We start from the raw sequence: 8,746 nt of genomic DNA, 5'->3' as shown, positions 1-8,746 counted from the left end.
AGAGAGAGAGAACACATACATAAGCTTGAAGTTGATGTGAGATATCTTTAATCTACTCCTCCTTTATTTTTTTGAGTCACTGTCTTCTCATTGAACCCAGAGCTTGACAATTTGGTTAATATTGCTAGCTAATGTGTCTCTTAAGTGCTGCAATTACAGGCAACCTCTGTGCCTACTCAGCTTTTCATCTGGATTTTGGGTGCTCCAAACTTAAGTCTTTATACTTGTGTAGCCAGTACTTATCACTGAACTGCTTCCCAGTCCCCCAAACACTTTCGGATTTGAAACATTTTAGGTAGTAGATATTCAACATGCAATTGATAAACTTGTGTTAGTAATTCATACCAATATTTAATTTACACTTATGTGACTCTCAAATCCCCTCGAGGTCAGAATATTCATGCCTCTGCCTCCCAGTCCAGTTTTTGGGACACTAATGCTTTGCTGTGGGATGATTTGGTCATGGAAATCAGCATTCCTTCCTGGAAGCTTGACAGTTTTGACTTCTTTTCCTCCACTACCTGTGTTAGGAACCTCTTTGCTTGTGCAGCCTCCTTTTGCTACAAGATGATTGGGGTGGGGTTGAGTTTCGCTTATCATTGTAAATTGTTCTATGACATTCTGACTATTGGAAAATATTTTCTCTATATTACAATATCTGATTTTACTATAGAGTAGGAGGAGAGGACTTGGAAGCTGTGCTAAGGACTTGCCAGTTGGCAAGTGCTCTGATAGAGTGGCTGGCAGCATAATTCTGGGAGGTTTAGCACAAATGTTACCTGTTGACGAATGTGCAGGGTGTGGAAATTTGAAAGCAGATGTGGGAGGCGCCTCGTAGAATTTGCTGGTCCAATGTACACATAGACGGAAATGACGGTGCTGAAAGGCAAGAGGACAATGTAGACGGACGTTCTCGCTAGGTGAGGGGGACCTGCCAGAGTTTGGGGGACACAGCAGTGGTGGGGATAGACTTCAATCTTTATTCCGAGAGAGCATTTGTCTTTAGACTCCATATATGTCTGAGCATCTCAATCCACCCAGTAATTTTCTGGCTGGAGTATTAATTAACTTTGGTGATGGTCAAAGTGTAGATTTTGTGAATCACATCATTCGGTGTTCCTTCATTTCAAAACTTAAACCTGTAGAACATGATTTCCCTGTCCTTGAAAAGATTTCAAACCTTGGAAATCTTATTTGAAGTGCAGGTCTTAAACTTGCTGACCACCGATGACTTCTAGCCTAATAAACTTTATTTCGTTCCTTCAGATCTTTGTCCAGTGCCAAAGCCAACTAAACACTAGCAAAAGACAAAAAGTGGGAGAAAGAGTGCATTCTAGAAATGGAGCAACTATGAAAACTGAGCAATGACTACTTTGCTTCTTAAAATATACAGATAGACTTAGTATGTACTTTCCTAATTTTGGTTATGATCATAGAATGCACTAGTATAGAGCGATGGTTCAGGTTTTAAGGGGCTATTTGCTATATCTCATTGTAAAATTCTTACATCTATATTAATCCATTTTACAGAGTCTTTTCTTGAGGCAAAATAATAGGTGACCTTATTAATGAGTTATTTATATGAGATCTCCTGCATGTATTTCATACACTGCTTCTTCAAAGTCTATGTGTGATTTCTTTTTTGCCTACCTTTTTGTCCTGCTGTGGGCACATAGCCAGAGGGTCCAGACCCGGGTGTCACCCTCTGGCCATTTATATCCACCTAAGAGTTAGGTGGACATTTGATAATTCCCAGTAGTTTTCTATTCTTTGAACAGATATTCTTTGAATATCATTTTCTAGATGCTGGAGCAGAAGCTGAGCTCATAGAGAAGGTGGGGTGGGCAGTATCCCCAGCTCTGTCGCTATCAGGACACTTGCCACCCAGGGGGCCACAGAGTGTGGCTATTGTAGAAGTCTCAGCAGAGAACTGAATCTGTCTGTCTCAGGAGGAAGTTGCTGGGTAGTTGTGCTGCCCGAGCATGCTCTCCAGGAGGAACATTTTGGGCCTTAAAGATGGCTCTAGCCTAGAGAATGCTGGCAGTTTTCTCTCCTCAGCCAGTCTGCAGAACTTAAAGCTTTTATAATACCTCCATTGGAGTAAAAGGGTTTTCAGCCTTTTGAGTATACACCTATCTGGAAACGAGGGAATGACATGGAAGTAATACTTTTAAACACTGGTGAGAGTTTAGGAAGTTGCTGCCATTTGCTTGGTTGTTTTGTGATGGGGAGTTTGTTTGGGAACTTAATCCGTCCGAGTTGACCAGAACTCTGAATCATTCAACCAGAATCTTTTAAATACCTAGAGAAGATTCTACTACTTAAAGCAATGGAATATTAGTCCTATGTATGTAGATCTATTTGGGTTTGGCTTTTAAGCTAACAATAAGAGAGCAAAATCTGAATCTGATTCACATGGCCAGAAGATGCCATTCTGGTCCACCCTCAGTGCTGTTGTGGAGGTGTGCCTCAGTAGAGGTGTTTCTGTAAGGCCTTGCTACCTGCTGGCTGCTCTGAATTCTCACTGCTTATGGCCACGGTTGGGTCATTGTTTTTATTAATTTATAGCCAGGAATGCTGGCGCTTGGTTTGTTTGCCTTGTTCTGTGTAGCTAGTTAGGCAGAGTTAGGTGCTGACTTTAAGGAGCTTTCTTCTTTGCTAGGCCTGCTTTTCAAAGTGATGTCATGGGACTCTTAAAAAAATAACTTGTTTGGATTTGTGAATGAGCAGTAGCTGTCTCTGAAAGGCAGATGCTTATTGTCATTCACTGATAGATTGGAGACTAAGTTAATTTTTAAGACAATAAGTCTTAGATCTTGCTAACATGCTTCCCCCCCCCCCCCCCCTGCCCCTTTTCTGTCATTAGTGAAAGCTCCTTCCTCCCACAGGAATGGGGAGTTTAATCCTTCCTGCTCAGGCTCTGAGGATGGCTAATGAGTCTCAAGGAACCCTCCAGTGAGGGACAAGAAGGAAACAAACTGTCCTGGGTCCTGGAAACTGACAACTCAGAAAAACCATTGTCCACATGTTTGTTTACCTATCTATATTTAGACATTTGATTTATCCTGCCTGTTTACTTATCTATATGTAGACATTTGATTTATCCTGCCTGTTTTATTCTTACAGGCCTTCTTTCCTAGAAAGGTTTTGGAGACATGGAGAGGTGCGCCCCCCACCCCCACACACACTTTGTAAGGTTGAGTACCACAATCATTTTATGATTTCACAGTTTCTCAAGGCCTGCCCAGGCTACAGGGCTCCTGGCTCAGAAGAGCCACATTCAGGCAGTCTGAGATCTTGGAAATCCTTAGGATTCTATGGACTTACTTTGACTTATGCAATTTTGCATTTGTTGGCAATTTATATCCCTATAAATGTTTTTACGTTGCGATGTGGGAATTGCCTCATTCAGACGCTACCGTTAGAGGACAGTAAGTAGGGACTGGTGGCTCTGATTTTTATGAGCTCTCTAGGAAAGCCTAACAGTTGAGATCCAGAGTTGGGACATTATGGATTTTTAAATCTTTCTGATGAGGGGTTGGCAGAATTTCTGTTGTTCTTCAGGATCAGTAGGATAGAGTGGTTGATAAAACACAGATAGAGCCACCAAGGGTTACTGACTGATCAGCAGACCTGGGCCAAGGAGAATGTTACTCCAACAGCTGCCACAAGTAGCTCTTAGGCAGTGACCTCAGCTAAAAAGCCTGGCTTCGTGAGCCTTTCTAATTTACATTTGGGTATACTCATGCTTATTTCCAAATAAATGTGGATACAAAGAACCAAGATCTTTATTATGTGTTGCATTAAATGATCTTCACGGCAGAGCAATGTACATTCAATGAATACAAGTTTGGATTTGGATTTACTGGAGAAACAATGAATGTTTCAACACACACACACACACACACACACACACACACACAGAGAGAGAGACAGAGACAGAGACAGAGACATAGCTCCTTTTCAAGATACTTATAGATTCAGGTACTTCACAAGAATAGCATCATTTGCTGCCTATGTATCCTTTTTGCTTGTTTAGAGCCCCTGCACTTGAGATGGGTCTTTATGGTGGTCTGTTCAGATGCTCATGTTATAAGAGATGATTTTGTAATTCATCATAAGTTCATATTACCCCCACACCCCTCCTTTGACCTTTCCTTACTATCTTGATTTTTTTTTTTTAAAGCTTTTTGCCTAGGGCCTCTCCCCAAATATCAGTTTGTTCCATTATCCTAAAAGCCGTAAACAGTTTTCAAAGAAAGCATTTGCTGTCAGCAACTTTAGTTTAGGACCTTTCGACCCGTAAACTGAATATTTTCCCTGTAACTACATGAAACCAGTATATAGGTTTTCCAAAAACCTGCTCAGATTTTCAGGAACATAGATTTGTAAGACATTGTCACAACTGAAGAATTTTTTTTTTCTGTGTGTTCTTCCCTAAGCACTGTGTGCATTGTCTGCAAACTACCCAGGCCCACAAAGTCAAGTGAACTGTGAAGGTGAAGGCTAAAACCCCCTCTCACCTTTGTACTCTGTTCTCTGCGATCAAGGAACATTGATCGACCAGCAGCAAAGAGGATGCTATTTGGAAGGTTAATTACAGCTAGTGAGTGTTATTGATGCTATCAATCAGCGAGGCCCAAGGAGAGGGCCTGGTGCCAGATCATTCTGTGTAATTAAATACCACAGGATGGGATTCTGAAGGTGAAGCAGGTCTGAAGAGGACGCTTTGTCTCAGAACAAAGGCGAAGGTACCTCACTCCCTTTCACTGCCCCTTTCTTAAGCTTCTGGAGATGTTCTAGAAATGGCTGTGGTACCGCTCTTTTATGCTGTGAAGGTTGCCATGTATTCTATAAAAGCTCTCTTGTAAAATCTTTACAACAGACACAGGAAAAGCGTTAGGAGTACAGTAATTATTTTTTATTAAAGCAGTTTTGGGGAATATACAGCTCAGCTGTCTAATAGATGTTCGGAGAATGGAGGATCTCATCTTTGAATGAGAACATTAGTCTTGCAAATCAGTTCATTTAAAGAAAGCTTTCCCATGGTTATGCTTCAATGTCTGATCATGTTAGAGAGAGAGAGAGTTAGAGAGAGCGCTATCTTTGTAGACTTAAGTCATCAAACACTCAACAATGTTTCATGTTATCCCCATTGGTTCTGGATAACTTCAATCACGTCTACAAAAACCAGGCTGGGGAAAGTCCTTTAGCTCTGGGGAAAGCATTCATATCTTATATACCCCCTCTGTCATGCACATGAATGTCTTCCTTACTTTGTCTCATTTAAAGGCTAAGTGTTGTAGACAAGTCCAGCAAGTCTCTTACAACTGATGGTAGCTTGGTTCTAAATCACTCCATCCTACTACTGATCTTGAGGAATGACAGGAGTTCTGGCAACCTTCATTTTAATTTGCTTATTATTGTTTTAAACGGTTGCACAATTTGTACTGATTGAGGCTACTATAGACAGACTACCTTGGAAAGAAAATAGTTTTGTAACTGTTTACTTGAAAATGTGTATACATGTACTCATAAACTGAGTTACCTCAGATCCCCAAACATTGACTTGGATATTGTACAATTTACTAACAATAAAAGAGAAGGTGCTAAAGTTATATTTATTTTTTAAAATTTTACTTATTACTTTTGTAAATGCAGATACTTTTTAATTAAACAGTATGTGTATTGGGAAGGGGTCATGCACATGTCACAGCATGCATGTGGTGCTCTTGGGACAACTTGTAGGAGCTGGTTTATTACCGTTCACCATATGCATTCTGGGGGCTTTACCCACTGAGGCATCTCTCTGTTCTGTGTAGCAGGTTTTAAAATAGGTATCTGAAGGGAAATTGTTGGGAAAACTTGTCATGCGTTTGAGTGAGGAAGATAATTTGTTAGGAAATTGTCTTTGGATATATGGGATAATTATTTCAAGTAGATCATGGCAGTGGTTTTAAGAGTCTCATGTAGTCCTGGTTGGCCTGAAAACTGCTGTGTAAACTTGCTAAACTGGAATTGAACTTCATAAACCCTCCTACCCCCTCTTTTCAAAGTATTGGGAGCACTTAAATGCTTGGTAGAAATGATTAGAATATGTTCAAGAATCCTATTATTTTTAAACCTTAAGTAATGTTGGGGACCAGACCAAGAGTTGTAGTGGCATTCCATTTGTATTTTAATAAATAAGGCTTGCCTGAAAAGTAAAACAACCACACTGACCAGCCTTACAGACCAGACAGCAGTCACACACACACACACACACACACACACACACACACACACACACACACACACCTTTAATCCCAGTAGCCACACTAACTTGCCATAGAAACCAGGCAGTAATCCCAGAACTAGAGAGGAAGATAAGATGGGAGGAGACAGCTCTCAGTCTCATTCTGAGGTCTCCTGGAGGCAGGATCACCATTTTCAGATTGAGGTCAAAGAAAGAGCCAGTGGCTGGCTGCTTTGCATTTCTGATCTTCAAGTTGAGCCCCAATATTTGTCTGAGTTTTTATTAATTGTGCTTCAAAGAGTAGACTCTGAATAGTAAAGTTTACCAACATCATCATCATCATCATCAACACCATCATCAGCATTAAAACAGAGTCTTGCATGACTCAGATTAACTTTGGATTTCCCATGTAGCCAAGGATGACTTCAGTTTCTGATCTGCACTGAGACTTCAAGAATGCACCACAGTATCCAGTTTACGTGATACTGGGGACTCGTGCATCCATGGTAGGGCCTCGTGCATACTAGGCCACCATTCTACCAACTGCCTCTACCAATATCTTTCTTTAGCCCAGGTTAGTAGCTTTTAGTGTTACCCTTTTGTATCATACCTGTGCTACCCACTCACCCCCTGCAAAGGGACAAGGATAAACAAATATAAAACTCTAAAAATTGAAAATAATTGATCATATTATCAATGGCTATACAGTCTTAGGCAGGGAATATCTGTGAGTAATTAAGTGTTCATTTTGTCAGCCTTTTGAGTGTAGAGTGTGTTCCAGTTAACTTTGCTGAATGTTGGAACAACTTTTAGAATAAGATGAAGCAGTCTGACTTTGACATGGTTACTTAGGGAAGACAGCACTTACTTTTATATGACCATTATTTGGATGTTAGTTAAGTGAACACAGAGAGCAGTGGACATGGTTGTGTCCCTGGCTTTCTAAAGGGCTCTGCAGTGACTGCTGAGGTAATAGCCTTCTACAGAATGGTTTCATTCAATGAAGAAAAGAGAGAATCACACAGGAGTATCTGGGACGTGGAAGCTCTGATATGACACCCCTTTTGCAAGAAACTTAAATCTGAAAATTACAGAAGTGTATGTATTCTGTCAAGTAGTCACCTTTGACAGAATAGATTCATAGGGAAATTCTCCTAAATCTAGCTGTATGTTCTGCATCTAAGCCCCGTTAGCCAAGACCTGATCATTGGAGGAACAAGAAAGAGTAGACTTGGCTTGTTCCCCCGTGGTCCTTGGTGACCTAAGGGACATACTAAGCTGTTCACAGACCCACACCAAGGTGAAGTTTCTCTACAGGTTTTCCTGAGCCTACAGACAGGACCAGTTTACTCTTGTTACTGTATGTGTAAATAGGTCAGAGAAGACCTGAGTATCTGAACTAATATCTAAAGAAGTGTGTCTGCTAGTTATAGAATAGAAAGAAACTTGTGTAGATAGGATTAAGTTAGACTTTGGCACACTTATGTCAGTCACTCTTTTTGTCTAGGTCACCATTGAAAAATGCCTTTCATCATCTTATTCTGCCCTCCCTCCTTTGCTCTTGTGAGCTGTACACTGATATGATACTTAAGGCCCTAGAATCCGACCTCAGCTCACAGTTTCAATGGTCCCAGTATTCTGTCTGGGCTGGGCTCCTTACCCTTCACAATGCAGAGCTCACTCCCATCTCCATGTCTTCTGTCCTCTACTTATACCAACCGTATCTCTGCCTTCATTTATCAGTTTTATTTGATCATAGAAGTACTTGTTTGGCTTATTTATTAAACTAACAGTATCCTTGTCTCCTGCTAGTGGTTTGCCCTGTGGGGATCCTTGTTAGGACACACATTCACATGCTGAAATGTGGAGAACCCCTCAACTCAAGTACAACTTAAAATGACATTTTTGGTACTTTAAAAAAAAAAAAAACTCTAACGTTGGGTGGGTGGTGCAAAGCTCTGTCCCTTGCAGGCATCATAATACATTGAAGATACTATCCCACGATGGATGTCTGAAGGATTTATCTTTTTCTTAAGATTTAGCTGAACTTTTCCTCCAAGTGAGATTTTCCCTGCGGGTCCTATCAGCCCATCTCTGCTTGTTGCCCATGACTCTTGCATAGCTTCCTCTCTTCTCAGGCCTTAGGGAGAGAGATTATGAAGGCTCTGTACCGAAACTGGCGTGCTGAGCTCTTGCTTTTGTATATATTATCGCCAGCGTAGATGACTCTATGTTTAAGCAGCTAAGGTTACTTAAAACAAGCACAAAGTCTTTACCAAGCCACCATGGTAACCTGTTGACACTGAATTAGAGACATACTAACATTCATGTACTACTACATACATATGGCCTAAGACGTTTTAGGAGATGTATTGCAGCAGTTAGAGATGTCCTCTGTCCAAGTTTCAGAGTCTTGAAAGAGCCCTTAAGAAGCCATTATTGGAAAATGGCTTACTATGTAGTGGAAGAAGATATCTTGATTTCTGTAAGACAGTTTAACTCCTGTTTTCT

The 8,746-nt window shown here is 40.8% G+C and overlaps 1 protein-coding gene across 14 annotated transcripts in view; it reads left to right on the top strand.

Moving 5' to 3' along the window:
• Elavl2 (ELAV like RNA binding protein 2) overlaps positions 1-8,746 on the top strand; it is a 157,694-nt gene that overhangs the window by 125,518 nt on the left and 23,430 nt on the right. The gene's annotated exons all lie outside the window — the stretch shown is intronic.

This window comes from Microtus ochrogaster, chromosome 10, assembly GCF_000317375.1.
Source record: "Microtus ochrogaster isolate Prairie Vole_2 chromosome 10, MicOch1.0, whole genome shotgun sequence".
NCBI classification, from domain to species: domain Eukaryota; kingdom Metazoa; phylum Chordata; class Mammalia; order Rodentia; family Cricetidae; genus Microtus; species Microtus ochrogaster.
The sequence above is the reverse complement of the archived record's forward strand: the minus strand, read 5'-3'. Positions and strand labels throughout refer to the sequence as shown.